The 15,231-nt window shown below is 40.1% G+C and overlaps 1 protein-coding gene across 1 annotated transcript in view; it reads right to left on the reverse strand.

Annotated features, from left to right (window-relative positions):
* Window positions 1–15,231, reverse strand: part of RNASEH2A (ribonuclease H2 subunit A) — an 859,137-nt gene that overhangs the window by 628,495 nt on the left and 215,411 nt on the right. The window lies entirely within an intron of this gene.

Raw genomic sequence — 15,231 nt, forward strand, 5'->3', positions numbered from 1 at the left:
GTTTGCCTGTACCTCGGAAAAGTATATACCGAACAAGAGTGGTCCCAGGACAGAACCCTGTGGGACACCACTTGTGACCGGTTTCGAGTCTGACATGGCTCCAGCAACTCTCACTCTGTGGGTTCTGTCTTTGAGCCAGTTTGCGACCCATCTTGTGACATAGGGGTTTATATTTAAGCTGGATAGCTTATCTATGATGCCCGAGTGGGGTATTGTGTCAAATGCCTTTGCAAGGTCCAGATAGGCTGTGTGGACTACCTTCCCTTCATCTATGGCTTTGGTGACTGTTTCGAAGAAGTCAACCAGGTTCAAAAGGCAGGATCTGCCCTTGACAAAGCCGAACTGGGTAGGATCTAGTGTCTGTAGGTCCCCAATGTCTTTGTTTATGAGCTCCATGATGATCCTCTCCATAGCCTTGCAGACTAGGCTAGTCAGGCTTATGGGGCGATAGTTTCCAGGGTCCGTAGAGGCTCCACCTTTGTGGAGTGGGACCACTGTTGCTCTACGCCATTCTGTGGGCACATATCCTGTAGTGAGGCTGAGATTGTATAGCTGTTTTATTTGAGGGATTAGGTCCTCTTGGAGTTCATGTAGGATGCAACCTGGGACGCCATCTGGTCCCATGGAAGCAGTGTTTTTTGCTTTGGAGAGGGCAGCCTTCACCTGAGCATCAGAGATGTTTGGGAGGCAGCCCTCTGCTGGGATAGATACTTGCTCTTTTGGGCGGGAGGGGTTGGAGAAGTTTGCACTGAACCTGTCTGCCAGGATATTGGCGATGTCTGTCGGTTCAGTGTATTTTTTGTCATTTAGAATCAACTCAGAACAAGTCTGGGAGTTGCATCCCAGGTTCCTAACATAACTGAAAAAAGCTTTATGATTGTCTTTGGTGTCCTGTGCAATTTTTCTCTCGAAGCAGGCCTTGGAGGATTTTATGAGGGATCGTAATTTTTTGCTAGTACTGATCAGAGATGCCTTCCCTATTAGGGATTTTGCTCTATCATGTAGTAGCTTCCTCCTTCTGTTGTACAGTTTATTTATGGCAGGGGTCCACCAGACTGGACACCTGCCTTTGGATGATTGGGTCTTGGTTTTGTTTGGGATAGCATGATCCATGCATTCCTGGAGATGTCCGTAGAATGCGTTTATATAGGATTCTGCAGTTTGGACCGTAGTTTCCACTGGCCCTGGGGCCTTGAAGGATTCCACTTTGGTTTTGAGAAGTGAGAAGTTCACTTTTGAGAAGCTTTTCTTTGTGGTTTTCTGGGCTGGGTGTGGGGTCGGGATGTGGACATCCAATGAAATTAATTTATGGTCTAATCTTACCAATGAGGGATATACTTCTGGTGTGGAGCATAGAGTCCCCATGTTGGTAATGATCAGGTCTAGTATGTTGTCCCCTCTTGTGGAAATGGTGACTAGTTGTTCCATAGCATTTGAGTTTATAATTTCCAGGAACCTTTGGGCTAAGGTGCTGGGGCTTGAGTAGTGCTCCCAGTCAATGTTTGGGTAGTTGAAGTCGCCCAATATAATGGTGTTTGGAGAGATCTTCATGTTCTCCAATGTTTTCAGGAAAGCCAAGTGGGATTCCTGACTTTGAGAGGGTGGTCTGTAGGATGCTATAAACTGAAAAGCAGTCTTGCCCACTGTTAGTTGCACATGGATGGTCTCCGATACTTCGTGCAATGCCACTAACCTGGAGGTGTGGATAACCTTGATAAATATGGAAACTCCCTCCTTTGTGGTTCGGTCCGGGTTTTGGGGCCGAAAAGCATGATATGAGGTATAGCCTGGTAGTGCTGGGGTGCTGTCTGGAGCCTTGAACCAGGTTTCTGTCACTTCACAGATATCAATGATCTCCATACTGAGGAGAGCTTTGAGTGCGTGCATCTTGAGGTTAAGACTTCTGGCGTTAAGCAGCATTACCCTTAGTTTCTTGTTCCTTGTGCTGTCTATGGGGGTGGGTTTGACTTTTGAGCCTTGCCTAAAAAAGGCACTATGGGGGTGGCAAGAGCCTTTGCCAATATCCGAAAGCCTAGTGGTGACAGGTGCAAGCTGTCCCTAGCGAAGCAACGTGGCTTGTCGAGCATGTCATCCCAGGCTGACAGACACTGGATCCCCTTTGAATGACACCAAAATTTTAGCCAATTGTTAAAATCGATCATTTTGTCTTTGTACTGTGGCATCATTCTAGGTGAGGGTAAGATGCTGCTCAAGGTCAGGGTCATACCAGCCTGGGCTACATGATCAGAGAGCTCCTCTATGTCTCTTTTCATGTAGTCCAGGGAGGTACGTCTCAGGTCATTCACACCAGCATGTACAATGACTGAGTCATATTTGTATCTGCTTTGGAGTGACCTGAGTGCTTGCGTTATGTGGCGGATCCTAGCACCCGACAGGCAGCTCACCGTGACCTTCTCTTTATTCAGCCTGGTGAGCGGGACGTCAGTGTGTCTGACAATAGAGTCACCTATTACAAGAGTATCAGGTGTGTTATTCAGCCTTAAGGGCTGTGGCTGCTTGGCACACTGACTTTGTGGGCTATGTGTTGTGCATGTTTTGTTTTGAGGTAGCGTTTGCTTGGATGTCTGCTTTGGAGGTCTCTGTTGCTTAGGTAGATTTTTATTTAGAGCCTCCGAGTATGTTTTGTGTATTTATGTGTTTGGTTCGCTGATGTGGTGGGACTATGTGATACTGGAATTGTGTTGTGTGAGGTTACCTTCTCCTCCTGACTGGTTACACCAGTTTTGAGATGAGAGAGCTCAGCCTCCAGTTTGGCTAAATAGTTGCATCTCTCACATATATTTGAACCTGTTTGGAGGAGGAGAGGGTTGTCCGTGTACATGAGACAGTTGTAACATTGCCTCAAAATTCCCAGATTCACCAGCTGGACTGGAGAGGAAACCATTGACTGACCTTTGGACATGCTAGAGTAATATAGGGAAACTGAATTTAAGACAGACCAATAGAGGATAGGGTAATCGTAGAGAGTATAAGAATAAGTAGTGCTTATGGTTTAATAGTGCTAACTTGTAGGATTACTTAATTGGACCAGTGAAGGGCCTTAGAATGAGAATATGGTGTTTAAATTGAGAGATAGAGCAGTTCTAAGGGAAGAAGTGAAGAGCAGACTTTGTGGAGCCAGGAATAGTTTAAACCCAATTAGGCGGCGCTGCCCGCTGTTGCGCTATGCACAAAACCGCGCAAAAGAGGGTTTTAAGAGAGGAAGATGAAGGAGTTTGAAATTGACCCAAAATGGCCAATAAAACTACAATTTCAAGTCAGTAACCACTCCCACAGGGGCAGGCAGGCTGCTCAATGTTTTTCACTGCCACTGATCAACAGAGAGACTTCCCTTTAGCCCAAGCAAAAAATGGCCTCCAAGAAACTTACAAACAGTTCAAGAACAGCAAGCCTGTAACTGAACTTTTTTAAATCTCAGAAAAGTGGGAAAAAAGCAAGATTTTTTTGTTTTTGTTTTTTTTTTCAGAGATAGCAGAGGTTCACAAGTATCAACAAGTTATAACAGTGCAGTAAATGACCCCACACAAGAGTGCTAGGCCAAAGACAGATAAAATGCAAGTTTTGAGAAAAAACGATTTTAAAAATAAGTGCAAACAGGAAATTCAGTAAACAGCTCTAGGTTGTGCTCTAAATACAGTTACTAATGCAGAAATCAAGTTTAACAAGCCAGAAAATGCTCAAAATAGGCGGCTATGCAGAAAAACTTAGCAAATAAACAGAGGAAAAATACTTAAAATCTCAAAAGTGGCTCCTTTCTTCTCTCATCATTTTCTCCTCTTGGTGGGTGCTTCACCAACAGCCAACAAGCCTGAAAAGATGCCAAAACCACGAGGCAACCAGGTTTTAAGAGAGGAAGATGAAGGAGTTTGGAATTGACCCAAAATGGCCAATAAAACTACAGTTTCAAGTCAGTAACCACTCCCACAGGGGCAGGCAGGCTGCTCATTGTTTTTCACTGCCACTGATCAACAGAGAGACTTCCCTTTAGCCCAAGCAAAAATGGCCTCCAAGAAACTTACAAACAGTTCAAGAACAGCAAGCCTGTAACTGAACTTTTTTAAATCTCAGAAAAGTGGGAAAAAGCAAGATTTTTTTTTGTTTTTTTCAGAGATAGCAGAGGTTCACAAGTATCAACAAGTTATAACAGTGCAGTAAATGACCCCACACAAGAGTGCTAGGCCAAAGACAGATAAAATGCAAGTTTTGAGAAAAAAACGATTTTAAAAATAAGTGCAAACAGGAAATTCAGTAAACAGCTGTAGGTTGTGCTCTAAATACAGTTACTAATTCAGAAATCAAGTTTAACAAGCCAGAAAATGCTCAAAATAGGTGGCTATGCAGAAAAACTTAGCAAATAAACAGAGGAAAAATACTTAAAATCTCAAAAGTGGCTCCTTTCTTCTCTCAGCGTTTTCTCCTCTTGGTGGGTGCTTCACCAACAGCCAACAAGCCTGAAAAGATGCCAAAACCACGAGGCAACCAGGTTTTAAGAGAGGAAGATGAAGGAGTTTGGAATTGACCCAAAATGGCCAATAAAACTACAGTTTCAAGTCAGTAACCACTCCCACAGGGGCAGGCAGGCTGCTCAATGTTTTTCACTGCCACTGATCAACAGAGAGACTTCCCTTTAGCCCAAGCAAAAAATGGCCTCCAAGAATCTTACAAACAGTTCAAGAACAGCAAGCCTGTAACTGAACTTTTTTAAATCTCAGAAAAGTGGGAATAAAGCAAGATTTTTTTTTGTTTTTGTTTTTTTTCAGAGATAGCAGAGGTTCACAAGTATCAACAAGTTATAACAGTGCAGTAAATGACCCCACACAAGAGTGCTAGGCCAAAGACAGATAAAATGCAAGTTTTGAGAAAAAAACGATTTTAAAAATAAGTGCAAACAGGAATTTCAGTAAACAGCTCGAGGTTGTGCTCTAAATACAGTTACTAATGCAGAAATCAAGTTTAACAAGCCAGAAAATGCTCAAAATAGGCGGCTATGCAGAAGAACTTAGCAAATAAACAGAGGAAAAATACTTAAAATCTCAAAAGTGGCTCCTTTCTTCTCTCAGCGTTTTCTCCTCTTGGTGGGTGCTTCACCAACAGCCAACAAGCCTGAAACTCTGCAGTCTCTATACAGAGAAGAGAGCTAGAGCTTTAAGATGTTCTGCATAGATAATGGAACACAGGTTCTTCATTTTCTTTGTGAGGGAATGTTGTGTTTTTTCAAGTTAGATTATATGTTGGAAAAGTTACATGCCAAAGGGAGTATTGTATTCAATTACTAGCCTAATAAGGGAGGGAAGAAAGATATCATAACATCCTTTGACCTGCAAAAAATGCCCTTAGTAATCATCTGGGCTTAAAAAAAGGATTTTCTAACAACTATGGCTACATGATAGCAAAAGGAGAGATCATTGTCAGCATTTGTGCCGAGGTCTCTTAATAACTTTCTGTTTTGAGCAGTGGAGCTGTTATTGTGGTAGGAACAAGGGTGTTCCTCCTTGGCAAATGATACAGTACTAGTGTTTGGCAATTATCTTAAGACCATGGACTTGACATGGCATGTTAGTCCTTCTTGTAGAATTTGGAAGTCTCCAGGATGTTGATAATGGTTCCAGGTTTGCAGACATCAGCAAACCTAGTCAGTAAGCGGACTTTGACATCAGATGTGAACTCAAAGAAGTGAATACCAAATGGAAGGGACCCCAGACTGACTGTGCACCTTTTCTGAAGAAAGTGTCCCACCACATGCACTCACACGCACGCACACACACACACACACACACACACACACACACACACACACACACACACACACACACAGATACACACACTTATTTGCTTGTTTCTGCCCACGAGACAGTTCGATAGCCATCAGGTAGTGTAAGGATGCACATTTAGTTTGATAAGTTTATCAATAATGCTCAAGTGAGAAACAATGTAAAAAATGTTAGCTATCTCAAGATAAACTTTGTGAAACAATTTGCCTTGAGCCATGTTAAACAGACAGGCTCTACCCTTCATAAACTTAAACTGTTTGGGTCAGGGAACTTTGAGATGCCAATCCTGTTTATGGCATCCATAAGTATTTTCTATTGTCTTATATACAAGGCTTTTGACGCATATGGATTTATAATTACTAGGATCAGTTGTGGGCCTCTCTTGTAAAGTGGGATAACCAGTACAGTTCTCCAAGCCTAAAGACACATAGCCAGATCAGAGGCCAAGGTTGAAACGATTGTGGAGTGCTCCAGTAAGACGGTGTTTCACACTGGCAAGGAAGCACCCCCAACACATTGTCGAGCCCTGGTAAGCAAGACAGCCTTTAAGACTTGTTCAAGAGTGGTATTTGGAAGAGGCCAACAAAAGGGTCCAGTCTGTGTTGGCTAGGTGAAGATGGGGGGAGGGGGTTGACATAAACTTGTCTGCTAATAGGTTATCTATGTTTTCAGGAGTAGAGTTGATGGAGGCATTCTATGACAACACACAGCCATGCTTGATGGTGTTTCTAAGGTTTCTAATACAGCTGAAGAAGGACTTGTGATTGGTTTTGACAGTGGTGGTTGATACTGCACTTTGGAAGATTTAATTTTGATTCTAAGCTTGTTATTTAACTTTTCAAGTTTAAATTTGAAGTGTTTTTTTTTCAGTTTATTACTAAGGGAGAGGCATTTATTTTCTTGTCAGAGCTTCTTTATGCTACAATTCCACAAAATAGGTTTATTCCAGTCACAGAGGTACGTTCAGTGACGGATCTGAACATGTGATGAGCACTAAATCCTGGCAGGGAAGGTGTGCTATCATAGTTCTTGAACCATGTTTCAGTAATGACACAAACGTTTATATTTTCTAAAGTCAAGAAGGCTTCTGAGGATGGCAGTTTGTTATTTAAGCCTCTAGCACTTTCTGATAAGGATGTGAAGATTATTGATGAGTACAGGAAGATAGTGTATGCTTCTGCAACTTTGATTTTCAGAATTTTGAATTATCAGGCTCAGGTATTAATGTTTATTTTAACTGTGAAAGTGCGAGGAAATGTTTGGTCTGCAGTTTCGTCCTGAGAGAAAACATCTGCTTTAAATTATTTAGTTTCTTCTATTGTACTAGTGACTGCTCTACAGTATATGTATAACTCAGTTGATAATTTGTCCAGGACTATGATCTCTGGTACTGTTTTCAGGAGGTTTGCCTGGCTACATTTTCAGAACTTCCCAAGAGGATGTGAATAATGAAATTGTATTTTATTTTTAAGATAGAAATTCACTTTTTGGTTCCTTTGCTGCAGAAGTGGTCAAAAATGTGATGAAAAGTTAAAGCAGGCAAGCTCTAAGATTTTCTGTGCTTTTTCTAATTTTCTAAGGGATTCTCTAACTCCTCATCCAGTTTTGGCATAATTGCAAAGGTGTTCCAAAATTAATTCAGGAACTCCCAAAACCAAGGACAGTCCTACTAGTCAGTTTGATTATTTAAGAGACTTTGTTTCCCCCCTCCCACCCTGGCAGACCCTTTTCCCTTCCAGAAAGTCTGAATCTCCATTTTTCTCTTTGGTAATAGACAGTTTCAAACAAATGAGTTCTGGTTATATATGGCAATGAGAGAATATTCCTCCTTAGCAGGACGTTATTCCTCATCCGCCAGACCAAACTTATTTCCGCTTGTCCTTCATTACATTCTGTTCCAGGGAGTGATAGATCCAGTTCTGCCTTCTCAAGTTGGGAAAGGTTTTTGTTCAGTGATGTTTCTAGTGACAAAGAAAGAATATCTTTAGAGACCAGTTCTGGATCTTTCTTTTCAGACTTATTTGTGATGGCGCCTAACTTCAAAATGATGTCACTTCACAATCTGTTGCCTCTTCTTCCTCCTCCTAGTTTCTGGTGATTTTACATTTAAAAGATTTTTATCATCTCATTCCTTCTCATCTAGATTTTAGATGTTTCTTAAGGTTTATGTGTCTGGATCACTTTATTGGTTTTCTTCTTTACCCTTTGGGTTATCCACTGCACCATGAGTGTTCACTAAGTGGTTAGCTCCAGTTATAGCTCATTGCAGGCTACTGAGTATTCACTTTCTTTTTTTCCATATTTAGACAACTTGCTTAGCTTTGCAGTGCCTTTTTCAAAGTGTCGGTAATCTCTCGCTTGGGTGAGAGATCTCTTATACAAGCGGGAGTTCCAAGAGAACTTTCAAAAGTAATTTTTGACTCTTTCATACAGGAGTGTATTCCTGGAGTGTCAGCTGGATACCTCAGTTCAAAGAGCATTTCTTCCACATGAAAAAATAGATCTATGTCTAGCTCTATTTCTAATGTTTTCCAAACGAGCTTTGGTCACTGCAAGGGAATACATCTGGATTTTGGATCTCATAGCGTCTTTGATTCTTATGATAACCCTAGCAAGCCTTTACCTGAGAAGGCTATAGTGGTAGCCAGAAGTTTGTTTGGTCCCAGCATCAACATCCCTTGTCTTCTCAAATCTCAGTGCTGAGGTTTGTTAATAGAAAAAATTATTTGCTGGAGACAGCAAATATCTCTAAGTTTGGACCGCCCCTTATTCCTCCCTGTTTTGAAGCAGTCAGTCATCATAGATGTCTCAGACTTTGCTGGGGGTGCAGTTTCAGGAGGGATAATAGTACAAGGTGTGTGGGACCCCCTAGGACAGATTCAAGCACATAACTATGAAAGAGATGCTTGCCTGATCAAGGTACTCAGCTCTCTGAATAATCTTTGGTCCTCAGGACCTCTTCTAGTTCTTTCAGACAATACTACACTCGTGTGGCACATCTTCAAGCAGGAAGAAACCAGGTTGTACCCCCTTTGCAGATTAGCTATGTTAGGTTGGAATATAGTTTCATAGCACAGTCTCATTCTACAGTCATCCTTCATTCTGTCAGGGCAATATTGTGTGGCAGATAAGCTGAACAGGACAGGACAGACCCCCATGTACGTGAACTAGATCAAGAGTTCTTCCAAGATTTCTAGAAGATTTAGCATCTTTGCTTGGAAGTGTTTACAGAGGTATGTTTATACCCCAAGTAGACTCCTAAGAATTTTTCCTCAGGAAGGTTGTAAATGTTGGAGGTTTGATGGGAAAGAAAGAGGTAAATGGGAACATAATTTCTGGGAGTGAAATGAGTTGTCAGACTTTAAAAAAATCCCTGCAGATTACTCTGTCAGAAATACTGGGTGAGTAGATTGGTATAGTTAAGGGAATTATTTTTTTATGCTATGATACCAGAATCTGAATTACCTAGGCATAGTATGGCCTTGCTGAGTCTAGTTATGGTGTCTGCCAAAAAAGCAATTACTAGAAAATGGAAATCAAAGTTTAAACCAACTGTACTAGCAGTAGTGAATATAGTAACAGAGATAAAACAACTGGAAATTGGATCTGTAGAAAAGGTTAGGAGGAAATTACATAGAAAAAACTGGGAATTGTGGGAACAATACATGCAGAATAACGTTTTGGAGGAAAAATGAGGTTTAAGAGAAGGCAGAATTAGAATGAGCTATGTAATGTTTGACTGACAATTACTGGCTAGGCTATAAGTGAAGTATAATGTTTTGCTACTAAAAACATAAATATGGTTTGTTTTCATTTGTATAAATTTATGATTGCCTATGCCATAACTGATAATTAAATAAAGATATTTTTTGTTTAAAAAAAGAAAAGTTTTTCCAAGATTTGAACCATCTGTGGGGAGTTCCTCTACTAGAATCATTTACCTCCTCTCTAAATAATCAGCGAACAAGATTTTGCTTTAAGAGTCCATGCTAGAAGGCCTGAAAGACAGATGCCTTTTCTTTTTTCTTTGGCAGGAATGTTCCTCTATGGTTTTCCACTCTTTCCATTGATATCTAGTGTGCTTCTGAATATTCGGATGGAATCCCCCAAGATCTTTGCGGTGACTCCCTTTCTGGCCCAGGCAACAGTGCTACTTCCTTGTTTTGGAAATGGCCAGGGACAGTTGCCGTAAGCTTCCTCACAGAATGGCTTTATTCTTATAAGATCGAGGGTGTTTGATACACCTCAACCCCAATCAACATCAACTAACTGCCTGGATGATAGGGTCTGATTTTCCCTTAAGCACCTGTTTACTGATGGCATGCAGCAGGTACTAATGGAGGCAAGAAAGCCTGTTGCTAGAAAATCATATATTAGCAAATGGAAAAGGAAATGTGGAAGAAACAGGTAATTGGGAGCATATTTTTGGGGGTGTAATGAATTGGCAGACTGCAAAAAACTCCCTGCAGACTACTCTATCAGAACTACTTGGTGAGCAAATGGTATGACTAAGGAAATGATTTTCTGAGCTATGATACAGAATCAGAATTGCCTAGACAAAGTAAGGCCTTGCGGAGTCTAATTAAGGTGGCTTCCAAAAACACAATTAGTAGGAAGTGGAAATTAAAGTCTAAACCAACTGTTCTAGAGATAGTGAATATAGTAACAGATATAAAACAACTGAAAATGAGATCTTTGGAAAAGGGTAGGAGCATATTGCATAGAAAAAAATGGAGGTTGTGGGAACAGTGCATACAGATGACGGAACAAGGTTTAAAAGAAGGCAGGATTTGATTGAGCTATGTAATGTTTAACTGACAGTGTCTGGATAGGTTATAAGTGATGTATGGCGTTTGCAACTAAAATTATGTCAGTATGGTTTGTTTTTATTTATATAAATGTGTGATTTCCTATGTCATAAGTGATAATTTATTAAAGATGTTTCTTGTTTAATAATAATAATAATAAAAAAAAGAACATATACTGGGCCACCACAAACCAGTATAAACCATGTACACATTTAAACACCACAGCTCCCTATATTATTTTATCAGAAACCTATACCTACAATAGATATGTCTGAGCACCACAAGAGTCTATCCAAGGCAAAAAAGGGAAAAACAGCAAGCTACTTAGTAATATGAATCATGTAATTAGGGTGAGAGGTGAACATGTGGAGTGGAAGCTACTTAGTAATATGAATCATGCAATTAGGGTGAAAGGATGTATGAGAGGTGAACGTGTGGAGTGGAAGCTACTTAGTAATAAGAATCATGCAATTAGGGTGAAAGGATGTGTGAGAGGTGAATGTGTGGAGCGGAGATGTGGAAGAGGCATGGTACAAAGAGGCCAGGAAAAAGGCAATGAAGCTTGTAGGGGCAGTACATCTGAAAGGGAGTTAATAGAACAGATCATGAAGGGGAATAAGAGCTTTTTAGCCGTGTAGGAGAAAAAAAGAAGTAGGAGGAGACAGAACTGGTAAGACGGAGTACACATGGGTGAAGGATCACAGAAAGCTTGGGGAAAAATAGAGACACTGAATAAGTTGTTTGCTTTACTCTCTGCAAAGGAAATTGTGGAAGGCCGCCATGTTGTGATTGAAGCAGGTATGTATGGAAAGAGCAGTGAACACACACAATAACAGAGACAAAGGAGGTTCAGAAGTAACTGTCTGCTCTTAAGAAGGATAAAGCAAATGGACTAGATAGGCTACCTCCCAAAGTTTTCTTAAATCTGCCCAGTGTGTTGGCAAATCCCCTGATGGATTTCTCCAACAGATATATAGCTATTGCAGAAGTATCAGAGGATTAGGGAACAGACATTTTACCAATGAACAAGGGAGGAGGTAGAAGAAAAATATCTGACTAACTACAAGTCTGAAAACTTAAAAAAGCAGCATGGAAAGTCATAGAGAAAATCCCGATAGGAAAGCTGGTAGCATTTCTGAAGGACAACAGCTTCCAAGACAGCAACCAGTATGTTTTTTTTTTTGGACTAGAAAGAGCTGTCAGTCAAAAAACTCACTGGACTTTTGTGATCAGATTACAAGTGAATTTAGCAAGGGAACACTGAAAGATATACTGTACCTAGACTTCAGCAACAACTTTGACTGAGTCCTACACAGATGATTGACTGGAAACCTGTAGGAGATGGGCATAGGACCAAGACTGAAGAACTGGGTAGCTACATTATTGAAAAACAATCCAGATTTACATACAAGTCCATGATTTGCCATTTCTCAGAATATTCTCTTTTCTGTGAGGTATGGCAATCTCAGAGGTGATGTATATAAGTCGGGTGGATTTGTGGGGCTTGCCACCCTACAAAAACATTTAAAGGAAAACAGCAATGTTCTATATTCACTCTTCTACTGTTATTTTACTTAAACAATATGGTAAAAAGGACACACAAACCATGCAGTAAAAACTTTAAGAAAAACTCAGTCAAGCTAGAGTTTTTATTGTGTGATACCTTAAACCTCCTGTAAAAGATGCCCATCGGATGTATGCAAATGACCCCTTAGGGACATCAAGTGTTTCAGCTACATGGCTTCTGAATGTTCATGACTTTTTTTTTTTTTTTTTTACTTTTTAAGTATTTATGGTTACATTTGGGCCAACAAAGCCAAACACCACTAGCTGTGTAATTTATTTTATTTTGGTCATTCTTGGACTTGGCATTATGAGCTCCAACATTTCAATAGAAAGCCCTACAGATCACTGTCCCATCCAAAGCTAAACTCTGCAGATTAAAGTGGGATGAAGGTGAGACTCATCAGTGTTTGTAACCTAAAAATTGTGGTTAGAGGTATACCTTTTCTTTGAAGGGAACTGGAGAATATGCAATGATAGAGGCGCTAATTTCACAATACCAGGTTAACAGGAACCAACAGAATTTAACATATCTCTGTCAAAAATACTATTCTCTCAGATGTACAGCTGCTAGGAAGTCACAGAGCAATACAAAAACACTTTACATTTGAAACCTAGTAATTATTTCTATCTCAAGACAATAGAAAGATGCCCCTAGCACCAGACATCCAGTCTCTTAGCTGAGATAAACTAACTTTACTGCACAATGTAAATCTCTTTACTTATTTTCTTAGAGTTTACAAGTTAACCCTGTGTATTCCAGCCTTTACCATCAATGCATACATTTGCATAGGCATGCAGTTTATGCACATTTCTGCTCTTTTCCAGCAGGGTGCACTGTGGTTGCATTCCTGAAGCTCAGTACAAAACATATAGTTTTCATACATTTGTAAGACAAGCATACAAATCATATTACTACTCACAAATGACATATAATTATTTACAAAATTCTAGCTGGCTGGGCTGGCAGCCTTCACACATTTTAAAAGAGATTTTAGTTACAACCCATTATAACAGCAGCCATTTTGTAAAGTAGGGCAGCCCATCAAAAGTGTTCCTTTTCTGCAAAGTGGTGCAGTCCTGGAATTGGCATATTTAGGAAGGGGGGCCTACACAGTGACAAAGTGGCACAACACCAACCCCCCCCCCCCGAAAACCACCAAATAGTGCTTTGCTCCTTGGTGTAGAGATATGAAGCCCTGACTATTACCCAGCTGAGCAGAGACCAGTTAGCCTCTAGGGCACTGGATGAGCCAGCTGAGCAAGAGAGGGGGCAAATCTTGAAGAAGATGCATATCCAGACCACTTTTTGCATATGTCATTCACCAAGAGCCTGGCTGACAAGATAAGCATATTTGAGTCTTTTAACACTTTAGGCATTCTAGACTTTGGATGTAAAAATATTTAGTCCATATTACTAGTTAGTCTAAATGTCCTTGCAGTGATAGCATTAAAACTAAATTTGGAACATATTAGTAATTATTGCCTCTTATCCCTCGCCTCATCACTGCCTACATTGGTGCATTATAACAACAGCAGTTCTATGGACTTTCACAGCTGAATTGTTCTGAAGTGTGATAATTATTTTACCAGTGATTGGTAAATTTTATTTTGTTTCTTGCTGGAAAAAATGTTTAAGACTAATGAACTTTAAAGCATAAACTTATCAAACAACAAATACCATTTAAAACAATGCATTCTTAAAGCAGGATGGTAAATCCAAAACAATGTGTGTATGGTCCAAAAAACAAAAAAACAAAACAAGTCTTATGGCAGTGAGCCCATGGCTGAAAAATGCCCAGTGTATAAGGTACACTTTGTCAGTGGGTTGGGATACGATTGGTCTGCCAAGTCGTGTCTGCATGGCAACTTTTATAAAATGTGAACAGAAACACCTCCCCACACAAGAAAAGGTGCAGCAAGTGTTCATGCCAACTGCTGGGGGGGGGGGTTAGACTGTAAAATGGAAAAAAAAACTTATGGATATCTGAGTGAGGGCCACCTCATGAATGTTTCTTGCTGTGTTGATGGGGAACTAATAGGTATATGGTGGTGGCTAGATGATCAGGAAGCATGTGTGTGTGTGTTTGTGGGGGGGGGGTAATCAAGAAGTGTATAAAAAAATGTGTTGTATCACTTTGCAAGGACCAATTTTTCATGACTTATACATGTGAATAAAATTGTTCTTGATGCAATGGATATGAAGCAAATTTCCAACCAAGGACAATTATGAGTTAACTGCAGAAGTGTGGAGTGCTTAAAGTGCATTGTCACACTTTAATAGTACATTGCAGTATCTGGTGAATTATTTGCCACAATGCATTTTGCCCTGGCTGATCCTTATTTATTTGGGCTTTTTTTTTAATAAAAAAGGCTTCCTAAACTTTTTATTGAAACTATGGCTCAAGTAAATGTGGTGTTTCCCTAGGTGACATCACCTTACGAATAGGTTCATAGACTTAATGGATGCACTTTTGTATATGCGTTGCATGCATTCATTAAACCTTAGGAATAGGTTCATAGACTTAATGGATGCACCTCTGCATATGCGTTGCATGTATTCATTAAACCTTAGAAATAGGTTCATAGACTTAATGGATGCACCTCTGCATATGTGTTGCATGCGTTCATTAAAATCTGTGGCTGCATCTCGTGTTTTCCTTGAGATGATGCCACTGAGGGTAAAGATCTCCATTAATCCCCAATGGCATCAATGCAGGGAAACCACATTTTAGTAGGTTTATTTTAATTGAAAAGGAGACTGAAAACTTCCATCAGTGGTGCGAAAATCTCAATTGGCAGCTTATGCGCCTCATATGGTGTTGCAAAAGGTAAGTCCCACAGATGGGATGATGAACTTTAAATAATTAAGTAAAGAAACAAATAAATAAAGCAGAGAGGCTTGGTTTCTGAATAAAACACAATCAATTTATCAACAGCTTAACAAGTAAAATGTCATTTTATCATTACAAGTAAAAAAAATCAAAAGACGTGCTAATCAGATTTTCATGAAGTTGTGTAAATACTGAAAAATTGTTGGACAGTGTTGCTACAAATATATTCTTGAT

This window comes from Protopterus annectens, chromosome 9.part0, assembly GCF_019279795.1.
Source record: "Protopterus annectens isolate FY-2018-M chromosome 9.part0, PAN1.0, whole genome shotgun sequence".
In the NCBI taxonomy this organism is placed as follows: Eukaryota; Metazoa; Chordata; order Ceratodontiformes; family Protopteridae; genus Protopterus; species Protopterus annectens.